Source organism: Caloenas nicobarica, chromosome 2 (assembly GCF_036013445.1).
Source record: "Caloenas nicobarica isolate bCalNic1 chromosome 2, bCalNic1.hap1, whole genome shotgun sequence".
NCBI classification, from domain to species: domain Eukaryota; kingdom Metazoa; phylum Chordata; class Aves; order Columbiformes; family Columbidae; genus Caloenas; species Caloenas nicobarica.
The window spans coordinates 150,470,175-150,485,216 of NC_088246.1; the positions used below are offsets into that span (position 1 = coordinate 150,470,175).

The 15,042-nt window shown below is 45.8% G+C and overlaps 1 protein-coding gene across 1 annotated transcript in view; it reads right to left on the bottom strand.

Annotated features, from left to right (window-relative positions):
- EXT1 (exostosin glycosyltransferase 1) overlaps positions 1–15,042 on the bottom strand; it is a 180,721-nt gene that overhangs the window by 53,892 nt on the left and 111,787 nt on the right. The window lies entirely within an intron of this gene.

Below are 15,042 nucleotides of genomic sequence, written 5' to 3' on the forward strand. Positions count from 1 at the left end.
GCTGCTGGAGGGCTGCAGTGAGATCCAGGCACCTCACGCATAGTAACTAAATAAATGCAGGTGATGAATGGAAAGGTGAGTAAAAAATCCTGCCCCAACTCAACCAAAACCTGAGCTGCAGAGGACGAAAACACAAGTGAAGATGATCGTGCTCTGCCAGCCCCTCCCAAGGGCAGAAGAGGAGAAAGGCCTGTCTGCATGTGGCTACCGCCTCAGGCCAGGCCTTCTCATCACCCTCCACTCCATTCTGGACTAGATGATCTTTCGAGGTCCCTTCCAATCCCTAACATTCTGTGATTCTGTGATTCTGTGATTCCGGGGCATTACAGCAGAAACACGTTCTTCACGTATTTTTCCCAGAGTCGTTTGTCTCCCAGCCACCCATTCTGCTCTGTATAAGCCACATAGTTTATGAACTCAGCGCTTAGCAGCTATTTGTGGAGCTCCCCATATGTCATGAAACAGTTTATCCCTAAATTTCATTCTGCATACCCCTATTTCATTTAGGTTGCTGCTTTACATCAAAGCAGGCAGTGGCAGGCAGCTGCTGCCTCATCCATCTCCCCAACCTGGGCTCTGAGCACACTGGCTGAACATGCTTCTGGGTTTGGTGATTACACCTTTATTTTAGTGCAGGATTAAGTGACTGAATCATAGAATCATTTAGGTTGGAACATACCTTTAAGATCATCAAGTCAAACCATTAACCCAGCACTGCCAAGTCCACCACTAAACCATGTCCCTAAGCATCGCATCTACACGTCTTTTAAACACCTCCAGGGATGGTGGCTCAACCACTTCCCTGGGCAACCTGCGTGCCGGTTAGACCCCAAATCCTTGAGAAAAATCTCTCAGATTTTTCAGAAGCCAAGAGTTTATGTACCTTGGCCAGGAGAGCTGCTGAGTTTTTGGATGCTCCACCGAATGGCTGCACGTTGGGCCAACAGCAGCAAGGCATCTCCGTCCAGATCCCACCACAGGCCGAGTGTCCTGAGGGAGCAGGCGGTCACCAGCAGCCAGCTCATACGCCCTACAAAACCCCTGCTGAAAGGCTGCGGATGCTGCTGGGGATCCCCCACCCTGCTTTCAGACCTCACAGCTGTCATCTCATCAGCTACAAACCCATGAAACCTGACGAGAAAAAATCTTGGTAGTTTTCCATTCTTCTCCAACGGTGACGCCTGAATGTGATGGGACCACGCTGGAGGCTGCGCTGTTTGACCGCAGACACCTCCTCAAGAACAACACCGCTGCCTGATGCTTAAAGCCCTGTGGGCGACTGTTTTCCCTCGTGTGGACCATACTGTGCCAGGCTGATGGAAAATAAGCTAACGTGTACCTGTTACTAGTTTTAATTTCAATCAGGTGGGTGGTGAGAGAACAGCTCTGAAGCAGAGCCAAGACACAGAGTCACCAGCAATGTCTGTTCCTCAAAGCTTTGTAAAATGGTAAAAAAGGAAAAAAAAAATCTATTCTTTCCAAGGCAGGTTTCTTCTCCTAATTAGTGAGTCAGCTCTGCTAATAAAGATTACAACAGGGCATGAAAGCAGTGCTGAAGATGGGAGTATTTATGCAGGTCAGTGGGGGTTTTCCTAAACATTTTGATTACAACTTTAACTGCACTAAAACACATGCAAAAACCCTATCATTAAATTTAAACAGCCTGATGATATGCAGTACCAGACTATGAGAACTGCAAATAAATTGCTGTAATCTGCCATACTGTCACTTACTCCTGCTCCTCAGCAGCCATAATTGACTAATAGGATAATAAGGTGGCAGCTACGAATCTGAAGGCTCAACTCCATTGTTTTAAATGCCCTTGAGAAGAAAATACTCCAAGTCAAGAAGACAAAGTGGCCCAATCACAATCATCTCCCTTGATTCAACATATTTAAGTGCTCATTTGGACTCCTGGATTACTCAGTGTAAAATGTGATGCCATCCTGGTCTGTGCCGCAGGGTGACAAACGTCCAGAGAGCCCCCAACATCCCCCTGCCCTTTGCTGCACCAGCCTGTGAACCCACAGCAAGAAACACCCTCTGGGGCCAAAGAACTCAGCACAGGACCCCGAGCTTGTGCAGCCCGGCGCTGCCACAGCCTGGGGAAATGTCCCTTTACCCCCCGAAGCCACCATCACCCGACCTGGGGACCAGGGTACCAGCAGCTATCCCGTCCCACACAAGGGGTAACAGGGAGCAACCTCATACCAGTGTCAGCAAGCAGATAATTACTGTGTTGAAAATGGTCCCGGTGAGCCAGGGCATGGTGTGTCGACGACTGGGGCAGATTAGGAGGATCCACTCTTCAGTGCTGTTTACAGAAGAATATTTGAGGGGCTAAAAGCAAACAAGGCATTTTCCAAGCAAGCACAGGCCAATCTGGATTAGAGAAATTGCCTTTTTGTTATCACAGCACTCCAATCCACCCTGTAGCCGTCCTATGGCTGGAGTCAAAGCTCACACACAGACTGTGTGTACACAGGCAGAAGAGCTGGACCACGGGATACATCCTCAGCAGCACTCAAATCCTTAGAGACAAAACTCTGGGGCAAGATAAACTGATGTGATATGGCCACATGGGTACCAGATCAACCCCTCACACCAGTGTCTTTCAGAGAGCTGAACCACTCCCTGGTGTAAATGGAAAGCCAGTGATGAGAAATGAATAAGCAAACTGACCTCTAGGGTGGAGAAGCATCTGTACTTCTGCAGTCAAACGTGCTCCTCACACAGCTCGGGGCAGGAGGGACGGTTGGAATCGGTGCCAGCCCTCCATCTCCCACAGCTTCCCTCCCCACTGTTGTAGCCTGCAGCCCAGACAAATGCTCTATTGCTTTTTCTCCTGCCCTTTGCCTTTCTCAGACATCAACAGCTCACTCCTGCTCTTCCTTATGGGGAATAAAAAGCCCCCCGCATCAGGGCTCCCCGGTCGCCAGCCTGCGCAGCGCTGCGGGGTGGCTGCTGCCACTGCCTCATGTCACCCTGAACCCACGGCGCTTTGACCATCCTTAGCCCGGGTAAGAAAACCAAAACAGAAAACTCTCTTGTTATTTTGCAGAGATTTGTTTTTAAAACCTGAGGCACTGCTGCCAGTTCTGGGGCTCAGTCTCACAGACACCCCCATTGCCTCCCACCCCTTGCCCTCAGCAGCTGCAGGGCTCCTGCTGCGACCAAGAGCATCACTTCTCCATGGAGAGCATCCAGCTCGCTCCAGCTCCTTCAGGCAGAGAGGAGAGCCCTGCTCCATCAGGGCATCCCCAGCCCACCAGAGAGAGGAAGATGCAGGGTCTGTGCAGGGATGGAGGTTCAGAAAAAGGACGAAGGCACAGCAAGCCCCAAAGCAGCAACGTGGTGCATGATCAACAGGGAGAGAGACAAACCTGGACAACAGAAAAAACAGCCAGAAACAGGATTCCAGAATCAGAGACTGGATTGTTTGGGAAGCACCCAGGGCTAGAAATCGGGATTAGGAACCACTAAAGGGGCTTTTTTTCTTTTAAGGACTTAGTTCCCTTGATTTAAGAATCAGGATTAACTCTTAATTTGAGCCAGAGCCTTTAACCCTTCCTAAAGACATCGCTGGAAAGGACTGCTGTTTATCCCTGATTCAGTCTGTTTACAGCACAGCATGTTAAAGCAATTAAGGGTCCTTAAAAATAAAATACTCCTGAACAGTACACCATTAGGTCCATTTGAGCATGCAGTGTCAGCAAGCAAAACAGTATCTTTGACTCAGTGCTGTAAGAAAGTTTGATCCTGGGTAATAACTTTTCTTTAATAATGCAAATTACAGAAAATAATGAGAACATTTGCATGCTTCCTCGACAAAGAGGGGCATTTCAAAGTCTTGAGGAGCAGCCTAGGCAATAAGAAATGTTCTTGTTCTCATGTGTCAAACTGCTTTACTTTTCCTCTTTCCTGCTGACCGAAGGGTTTCACGCTGGAAATGCTAATCGCGCTCGCGCTTGCCATAGCTTACCCTCTTGTTCTTATTGTCTACAGAAACCTGCAATTCAACCAAATCACCGTCAACCGTGGTATTCACTACAGCACATCTATATGCCCACACATGCTTTACCCAGGAACTCCTCCACACATCCACACACATGAATCATTGCAGAATTCAAGGCGACGGATGGCAAAAGCTAAAACCTCCTAAGTGTTAAGCTAAAGAAGATGAATCCTCTCATTTTTCTCTCTGCTGCCAAGCTCTTAGCTTTATGCTCCCATCCAATCATCAGATTAAAAAACCTGGTTTCCACAAACTTTGAAATTGAGCTTATTTGAGCGTCAGAAGATTAGAAGCCAAGGGTGCCTTCTGCTGAGGCAGAGGCACTGCCTGGACAAGCTAAACAGTCATTAAGAAAACCTGAAAACAAAGAAAGAAAATATTTTCCAAGGCCTGGACAGGAATGTAAAACAACTGGAATAATAAAATGTAAGTAAGAGATTTAGGGGCCCTAAACAAGTCCAAGAATACAGCTCCGGGCTAGCACAAGCCTTTTGAGAGTGAGTCCTTTCAAACGGCATATGTGGGAAAACCAAGGTGCAAGATGCAAAGTTGGACTATATGATAAAATCTGGCGTAAGGTTTCCCAGTACCGTAATCCACACACCACGTCCACACACCACAAAGATCTCCCCCAGTTCACATTCAAATTTGCTCAAGAAATTTCTAACAGGCTGACTTTGGCGCTGACCCCAGGAGAACAACTCATCCGCCCGAAGGCAGATGTCTGCCAGCTTTTCAGGTGTCCCAGGGGCTTCTGCCCAGCCTCCAGATGTGCATTGTGTCCCCAGCCACATCTGCCAGGCCCTGGCAGATGCCTCGGATGCATCTCGGCTGTGGGAGATGCCTGGATCCCTCTCCTGGGGTCCTGGTGGAGCTGATGAGGAAGAACAAGTGTGCAGGAACCTTCACACCCAGCCGGGGCTGAGCTCCGCCTGTCCGGAGGGTAACACACGACACCCCCATTAAAACGGTGCGGGGCTATGAGAAATCTTCCCTTCCCATTATATTTGTGGAAACCAGAATGATGTTGGGATGCTGAATGCATGAAGAAAACGTAAATTTAGGATCGTTCTCAAGCCACGACACTCCACCGCTGTCTCAGGGTTTACAAGCCACGTAGTTCATTCACACTTAGACTGCCTACGCACAACAAGATCTCTAAAAATTACTGTTTCGTTTTAAACAATCTCGCTGTATTTTTCCCTGTGACACCTCTGATAAGGCAGGATGTGAAGTGTCTTGAAAATGCTGTTGAAAAACTTAAAATTTCATTTGTAAACTGAAAAGAAACAAAAAACAAGTAAAAAACAAAGGCTCCATATTTTCCATTTCACCCGTGCTATTTATTTACAATAGAAAGCTCTGCATTACCTGCTACCTCCGGCTGTATCACAGGGTGGAAAAACTGAATGAACAGCACTTTCCAGACCTAAGCTAATGACAGCGATCAGCTCGGAAAACAGTGTGGGAAATGACTGCCAGGGAAAAGTCCCGTTTCACTCTGTTACATAGGGAAAAAAACACCAAAAACCTAAACCACTATTATGTTGCCCATAATTTGCACAAAACTTTATGATGGATAATAGGGTCTTCGAAATGATCCTAAAACATCATTTGAATGAAAGGTCACTTGCCTGTATATAGAGCTATCTGAATGCATTTATGCTGATGTAATATGCACTCTCCCACTACAGAGGAAAGGTTGCATTCAGGGAAAGCACTTATCAAGATTAAATTTACATTTTCTGAGATTGTCAAAAAGTGCTTTTCATGAAGAACAACTGCAGAACCTGCACTCACATTTAGAAACACTGCAAAAAGCACTTTCTGAAATGGGTTTTGCTTCTCCTGAACCTGACAGAGCTCGGAAATCCACAAAGGAGCTGATTTACTATTTTTAAAGAAATACGTTGATAGCTCTGAAATTAAAAGCAAGATCAAAATTAATTCAGAATGTAACTTAAATGAGAGAGAGGTTCACAGGCTGAACTGCACACTTAGCTACACATCTGACTCAGGACCTTTATATGCATGTATATATACATATGCATATATATGCACAAAACACCTTTATTCTATTTATGTAGGTCACAACCCAATAAAAATACATTTTATATACGTGAACTTGCACTTTTACATTAGAAATGTGTTCACATTATACACTGGGGACATACATGCAAGAAATTCCTGAGATTGCAGGAGAAGGGTTCCCAAGTTATACAAACTGCAACTTTCTCTTAGCACAACAGACCAAAAAATAAACCAGTTCCAGTAAGGCTCAGCAGCCACCTCTGCTGTTTCAAGAATCTGCACGTTGAACTAAAACCGAACCCCGCGAAACCTGATAAACCAATAGCCCTAAAGGATTTAATGCATTAATCGCTCAGCTCCTCTCTCCTCCAGCGCACACATCTGAGATGAGGGTCACGTTCCCATTTCGGATAGAGGGGAAATCCATACATAGAGCAGCACTCATCAACAAAAAAAATAGACTCTCAAGTTTAGCGAGTGAAGCTGGATTTTGCTGATGACATTAGCAAAGTCATTGGCCAAATGGGTTGTTGCAACTCAAAATTCCTGACCACATGAATAGAGTTATTGGACAAATTAATCCTTCCCGATCTGTGCTCTGAAATATCAACAATTTGTCTGAGTTACAGTCTGCGCTGAACCTTTTCCTGTGAGAAATGAGTCTGGTAAGTTTAGTCCAGTTGCCAGAGAGCTAATATTTCTGCACCACAAAAATTATAACTTCGGTTATTGTCCCCCTTGCTGGCAATTCCCAGCAGAGACCTCAAAGACTGAATATGCCTCAGAGCAGAAATGACTAAATGTTGGCCACAGCCTGTTTGCAGTTGCAGGGAACATTGCTGTTGCCATCGATAGACCCACAGTTTTGCTTCATCCCGGAGGAGGAATCTCATGCTCAAGTCAAAAGAAAGGCTGAAGGAGTTTGCTGTGTTATTGCTAACTGTTCTGGGACTAAATCTGCTTCCTAGAAATGTCAATAATTATATATTATTTGAAAAAACAAGCGAAAAGATGCAACCTAAAAGCATTCTTATTTTGATTAATTTTTGCCACTTGTAGGCAGTTACTCATTAAATATTTAGACTTGAAATAGGTAATTTGGAGAGGTTACTATCACGTTTGCAGACGCCCAGCAAGCAAAGACCTGATTCATTTTAAATTGCTAAATTTTTTGGCTACAAATTATCTAAAACAGTGTAAAAAATTGGTGCGCTAGATCATCAGCATCTTAATTCACTGAGATGGTTTTATTCTTTTCCTCTGATTTCTGCATGCATTGAAGATATTCTCCTGTGCCACCTTAAGAACTGCACCACTTTAGCGCCCAAACCAATAGTAATAAACCAAAAGACCAACCTAGTATATTTTTTCTATGCATATGCATGTATATGCACATATATTTATGTGTCAAGCAAGAATCCAGCCCAGCATTTTCATCAGATAGCTCTCTTTAGCTTTAAAAATATTACTCCCCAAACACTCTTTCTCAGCCAAGTTTGGTTCACCTTGATGAATATTCCATAAAGATTTTTCTTTTTTATTTTTTTTTCATTTCCTCTCAAGGCAGAAAATAATCAAGGTAATTAAAGAACAAGAACAGCCTCCTCCTGACTTGCAATAAAAGCTGATCGCTCCCCACAAACTTTCCTACTTGCAAACAGCATGTTGCTCTTTCCAGCCCGCGTGAAACTCTGCCTTCATCTTCGGCAAGGAACCAGCGCTGACCTCCGGTAATAGCTGGTGGATTGTAACGCTTGAAAGCAATGAAAAAGGGAAGGAGAGCATTGCTAAGGGAGAAGATGAAGCCTGCTGTGCCTGGGGATAGTGGCCCAGCCCTGAGACCGTCACACTTCAGACCATCTCACCTTCTAGACAGGCTGCCCGTGAACTTGCAACCGCTCTCTCCCGAGTACTTCTACTGCTCAGCCCCTAAAACAGGTAGAAGGTATTTAAGATTGACCATGCTGTTGTGCTGCTATCAGCTATTTAATATACTGTCTTGCCAAAATCTGGAACTCTGGAAGGTAATATCTGCTCCTTTCCATGGTGGTCTGACGCCTCAAAATGGTACATTTGACCTCCCCTCTCCCCTTAACTTCTCCTTCCTTGAAGAGCCAGCATGCCACAGAAATCAAGGCTGACCAGCTCATGTTTATTCTGCTATTCATCAAAGAAAAATTTTATCAGCAGCCAAAAGGAAAGGAAAGCCAGGAAGGACAGAAGCAGCGTTTTCACAAAAGTTGCTCATCTGGTGAGCACGTACAAAAACAAATAAGTAAAAAAGCAGCACCTGTGGGACAGTGCTGTATCTATCCTTCCTCCAGGCTTATGATTACGCGCCGGGGAAGCAATTTAAAATCATCCCAAGATGATGTTTGATGCCAAACACCAACTACTGCAGACCTGACCTGCTCATTACTCCAAAGGTGCCTGCACACGTGACCCTCTCAGAGTACAGTCTATCCTGCATTAGTATCATCTTGCCTCTGCATAAAAACACAAAATTAAGGTTCCCAGCATCCTGTGCGTGCTTGAAAACACAGTCTTTCCATGAAGAATTATTTCTGTTAACATTCATAACTATGGAACAGGACAAATGCAAAGGTTGAGCCCAACCAATTGAACTGCTCCGCAGTCTGCAACGCTGCATGAGCTGAGAAGTCAGACCCTAAACTCCTGCCATCAATTCAAAACAAAAATTCCTTCCCTGTTATGGAAATCATGGTTGATTTATAGCTGGAGAAAATGAAGTTGACAGGCTTAGTAACTCCTCCAAGGTCACGGAGAGTCAGCGGCTGGTCAGGAACCAGCTGGTGGATCCCAAACCTCTCCCCTTACTGAGACAATTCGGGGTTCACCGGCTCCGGTGAGCACATGCAGGGCTTGAAAGGCTGTTCTCCCAAAGCCAGCTAGTCATATTGTATTTCCCCTCTCCCCCTCCCAAAAAAACCCCAAAACCACAACAAAAAATACATATTTTCGATAATTTCTGATGAAGACAAACTCCTCCCTACAAGCTCACTGTGTCAACAGCAGAAGAGCAGAAGTGGGGGAAAAACCTTCCCCCAAACCAGCATTAAATATTAAGGTTGGTACACTTAATCCTGGGACGATTTAAAGCATATATGCGTGGGCGCATGATGTTTTCCAAAAAAACTTCGGAAAAACTCTTGGCAAAGAGTCCTTCCCTTGTCTGTGATTTGTGCCAGTCCGAAAGAACGAGACAGACAATAATAGCTGCCTCCCTGCAAACAAGCGCTGCTGGGAGTGCTGGAAACAGCGAGCGACCAGAGGTTAATTTTTTATTAATTGGAGCACAAAGCATCCTGGCTTGTCCCTCATTAGGGCATCTCCAGGCAGTTTGGCTTGGCTGTGGGAGAGCCGAGGGGGGCGGCAGGCTCCCTGCGACCGGCTGCCGCGGAGAAAGCCCATCGCTCCTGCTCCGGGAAAGCTTCTTCAACCAGGACACGGCAAGCCTGGTCACCCGTGGTTTCCCAGCCTGGATGAAGGTCATCCCAGCGCATCGCTGGCTGTGGCTGTCTGACAAGGCTCCTGAAATCAGAGCCTGCAGCAACAAACCCCATCCATTTTAGGTAGGCTGTTTTTTCTTTCTAACAGCTGTGAAGGGAGAGAGTGCCAGGGAAGGCAGGCAGGGAAATAATCAGGAAAGCAAGGAAAGGGAGAAAAAAAGAGAGAGTGGATATTACAGATTCATGTATTTAAATATAACCCTACTGTGTCTGATACACCAGAGCACAGGGTCTCAATACGAAGATTAAAAATAGCTTAGACTGTGGAAATGAACCTCGTGAGGCAGGCACGTCTCGAAACATATAGCGCCAGGAGTCACCTAACTTGATTTTTTTTTTTCCTTATTGCAAAACAGACTCCCAGTGTCAAAAACTTAACCCTTCTAGATCATCTCCAAATCCTGGGAAGTCAGCTGGACATCTCCAGACGTGACTGAGAAGAGAAAGAACATATAGTGCCTGCAAAAACATCGCTTAGGAGCTACATACACTTTCCCTACGATACGCTGCTTCGCCCAGGACAAGCTGTGGGGAGGTGCGTGTCCGAACACCCACATGACTGAGTTTCCTCTTTTTTCATGTCTTCTTCTCATTTTTCATTTCTTGTTCTCCTGGGAAGACAGCTCAGACAGTGTCTGGCCTTATCCAGAGATAAACCTCCTTGTTCTTGTCAAAAGAGGTGCCGGATGAATGGCAGCGCAGGCAGTGTGATATTTTAACTCTTTCTCTTAAAAACTGACTGAAGAATGGCAGCACAGCATTAGTGCTGGCACAGGTTATGCACAAGTCACTGACAATATCCACGTTTCCAAATCACCTGGTATTTCATACAAGTGTCAGCCGAAACGTTCTTATTTGCCATTCCTAACAGGAGAGTATCAAATGATACCTGCAGCATGGTAACATATCACATCAAATTAAGGAAAGTTTAAAAATTAAAGGGAATCACGAATTTTAAATTGATTCCTTGGTAAGCTCAACGTTGCTGCCTACTGCCATGTCTGCCGGGCACAGGCGGCTTCGCTCCTCAGCCGTCCTTGTTAAATATCGTGGTTTTGATTCAGCTGCATTGCATCTGCCTGAAGATCAAAACATGCTTTTCAAAAAATTACAAACCCCTGAATTAAGTAAATAAATGCATAAGCTGAAGTTGAAAGTATCTAGGAAATATACCCCAGAGTGAAGTTAACAAGCAGCAGAATTAGAAATAAAGCTGATCTCTAGATTCAGATTTCTTTTAAATTGGAAGTATTTTCAAAGTTGTGAAGAAGCTGAGCCATTGGGATGCAAAACCAAGTATCTATTTCTTTAAATGACTTTAAAAGGTAACTTTATACATCAGAGCCCATGACTGTGCAAGTATTTTCAGAAAATTTGCTGAAAACTCATTAGTATGCCTTTTATATGCTATACTGTAGCCCAATAAGGAGGCAATAGCCATAGGTACCACATTTGCATTTTTATGCAGACATTTACATGAATAAATGAAGTGTTTTGTATGTCTGGATTCCCATTTAGACACAAATCCCTGTTTCCAAGAGCACATTTTCAGGAGCATGCTGAAAAGAGAGCCCTTAAACAATGTCTTGCTGCAGCAGCCTTCCCCCAATGTGGCAGTAAGCTTGCCATTTTAAACTCGTTTTTCCTCTCTATCTCCAGTGCTGTGCAAGACCCCTTGAGTATTTTAAACACCTTACGAGCGTGCCTGTTTACCCATGGCAACGCTACAGCTCACAGCAAATTCATTCCCTTGCAAACAATCCTCTCGGCACCACATTTTAGAATTTGCTCCGTCATTTCCAGAGAAGGTACAGCAAGACCTACAGAAGCATCTAGGCATGTGCGTCCTGTGCCTTTTTAGCTCACTGGAAATCCAAACAATTTAAAAAAATGGAAATAGGGGGAAAAAAAAAAAAAAGGACCATGGGAAGAAGAAGTGATTAACCAAAATATTCAGACTCCCTTCCTGCAGGAAGGCTCGCTTCAGCTGCAGCTTCTCCCAGATCGATGGTGATGAGGAATTGTCAGGGATTTCATGCCCTAATCAGTCTCTGGGGAAGCCTGTTCCAACAGCGACAGACGTGGGCGTTGCTCCTGGGTCTGCTCTGAATTTCCTATGGGACTGGGCAAGTTATTTAAAACTTGTAGTTCTTCAGCGTTTCATTAATTCATCAGTGGGTCAAATCACAGTTTAACACCAGTTCCAATTTGGTTCAGAAGTCAGTCGTACATGCTCTACTCACTATGAGACAAAAGGAAAAAGAAATCCCCCATGCCATTATTAAAAAAAAAAAAAAAAATCCAAAACCATCCCTTGCTGCAGCACTGCCTTTTGCTAAATTCTGTGAACTGCTATGACGAGCTATTTGTTTCCATCCCCAAAGAATTCCCCTTAAAAACTCTGCAGCTCAGTTGCAAAGTCTTTATTTCAAGCCTTCCGAAAGCTGGATTTTCTGAAGGACACGGCAACCTTCGCTCCCCTGAGCCCTGCAGCACCCACACATCTGGGAAGCGCGGCTGGGGGAGCACGGGGCAGGAGCCAAGGAAAGCCAAGCACAGCTTGGAAAAAACCCCAAACTCCACAAGTCCCTTAGCGCACATGTGTTCTTCTCTTCAAGTCTGCTGACTGTCTCTGAGGCTAAAGCTAAAAAGAACCTACAAAGTGTTTAAGTTACTCCATTTTTTTTAAAGGCTCAGACATTAAACTATTCGGCGAACAACTGTTTTTAGGCGTGAGAACAGAAGATGAATCATTATTTTTATCAAGTTCTGTATTTAAGGCAAAAATCCCCTACTGGAAAAGAAGCCTGCGGAGAGCCTGGCTTTACAGGTACAGCAGCAGAGTGTAATACTACTACTCTGCCATGAGAAGACACCACAAAATATTTAAACACATACCCTGAAGTCCCTCTCTGTAAGAGTGACTTACCTGAACACAGTGCTTAAGGTGCACTGGACCACTCTGAATCTAGGACTGACCACCATTCTGTCCAGGTATAAAGTAAAACCCTGCTGGAGCATCTGCCAGCCCCACCAACCCTCCTTTGTCCTTGCAGACACCACTGCAGAGCAACCACCACTGGAGCCTCAAGGCCTGGGTTCTTCCTCCATAAAATAAGCCAAGGGTGAAGTTTCCAAAACTGTTCAATATCTAAGGCATTGTTTTTTCCCCCAAGGAGAATGGCAGGGCACTTCACCTCCAGCCTGCCCTGCCTGCAGCTCATCATTAGCTTTTTTTTTTTTCCTTCCTCCCGCTGTGCTCTGAGCTGGACAGAGGCTAATTGAAAACACAGCCCAAATATTGCTTGCACAGTACAACTCTGTCATCAAAATGTCACAGCTCCTCTGCCAGGTACTGCAGAATGTACCCTCCAGCTCAGTCTCAGATGGTGTGATGAAGGACACACTGCCGATGGTCCTCAACAGGGCCCAGCGCGGTGGCGGCAGCCACAGACGGGAGCACATCTCAGCGGTGAGGAAGGGAGAGTTTGCGGTCTTGTTAGTTCAATCAAATAAAGCTTAATGCAAATAAAAACCACGCCTTTTGTCCGTCAAGACAAAGGCATTGGACCGGATGAGGCTGCTGTCTCAGCTCTTTCAGTATTACTGTTGTTAGTGTGTCTGTACAGTAAGTCTGGACTCCTTTCTTTACGCCCTCAGCGTGCACATACAGTATCTGAACCACCTCGGTTTTGCCTGTCTTTAAAACGGGTGGAGGAGCCTGCCTGCACTGTACTGGGCCATGATGCAATTCAGCTGCTGTTTGCAACATGGGATGAATTTCTGGAGGAACGTGGCACTTTCATTAACTGCTCAGTAACTGAAAGCCAACGACTCAAAAGCTGTTTTTCTACTTGGCTCTTCTGTGGAGTGGAAATTTCTGTAACAAAGGTAAAATCATCAACCACACCAGGAGCTACTGTAACGCAGAGACTCATTCTCTGGCTTTTCAAGTCTGTAATTCCAGTGAGTCTTGCATGGGGTACCAGGCCAAAATTGGCATGGCAGGGAGAGAGACCCAGAAAAGCAGAGAGGAGCTTGTCACCCTGCGGCCGCCACCTTCCAGCCTGCGTCATGCCTGGTCTATCCAAAAAGGCTGAGACTCGTATTTCCCTGCAAAGTACCTGGAAGAAGCATCAGAGCTGCAGGCTCCTTCGAGCACACCCACCTGGGGCAGCAGGGACGTGGGTTTCCCAGCCAGAGGACTCCACGTGAGCAGCTTGTGTTTTATCCCAAAGACTGGATGGAGTGTTTCACCCAGCTAAAGACTGTGGTTGGTAAATTAGGTTGTGCAGCACTACATTGCTAACACAAAAAATACTGATGCTGTTGAACGCGCCAGTAGTGTGTTGATGTGCTGGAAAACAACTAAGGCTGAGAAATGCTCCTATGGAGAAGGAGGATGGGGTTTGTATGTCCGGTAACACCAAGCACTTTTAAGCCCTCACTTAAAAAATACCTCCTGTCACACAGTAAAAAAAGAAAAAAAGCCTTCAGATATTTGGCATTAGCCACCAGGAGGCAGGCAAATCTAAACAAGTTCATGGAGATGCAAAATTAAACGTGACAGCCGTACTGCTCCTCGGCAAGCAAACAATATGACCAAAGGGAAGTGGTGAAATGGTCCCCCGTTTGTAAGGCCAAGCTTAATTGTAAGCAGAAGTCCTTCCCAAAGGAAGGTATTGAGAATCGATGGAAACCAATGACACGGCCTGTCACCGCGGGGGACATCGCGTGCTTTGCCTGGTGCCTCTGCTCCTCGGGCGGTTTGTGGCCAGTGGCCCTTGGATCCTGCATGAACCTGCTGAACAAAGCCCCAGTGGTGGAGGACACACCAGCCCCGCCTGGAAAGCAGGGGAGGAAGCAGTCAATCTGTTCCTCATCCTCCAGGACCTCTTGCAGAAGGGGTTGCTGCTAAGGGCTGACCTGCAAGCATGAATGCCCAAAAAATCCTTTAAAATATCTATATATATTTAGGAAAATGCCGTGAACTATGGTGCATAAATCACAGGTATCTCTATAGACTGCGAGAAGGCATTTCAAGGTAGCTGAATGATCTTGACACAAAGCAGTTATTTATACATAAATTACAGTAACTTTGCCCATGCTAACGAGGCTGTCATTCCCCCCTGTGATTTACTGTGATCTTGTAATGGAGAAGCTTCATTTCCCTGACACCGGAGTGGTAATGGGACCGGTAATTCCCGCACTGCAAGCGCTTCCCCACCAGTGGTGGTGAACTCCAGGTGCCTCTGCAGGGCTGGGGGGTCCCGCCGGACACCCCCAGTCCGGGGAGGCCACCACAGGTACCTGCATCGCCCCAACCCGCTGGCCACCGGGGCTGTCACGGCCCGAGGACGCCTGCCCTCGCCTAGCAACCGCTAACCTGGCAGAAACGGCATCAATACACGGGTAATTAAAACAAGGGAGACCGGGTTTAAAGCTGAAAGCTGAGCAGGAAAATTA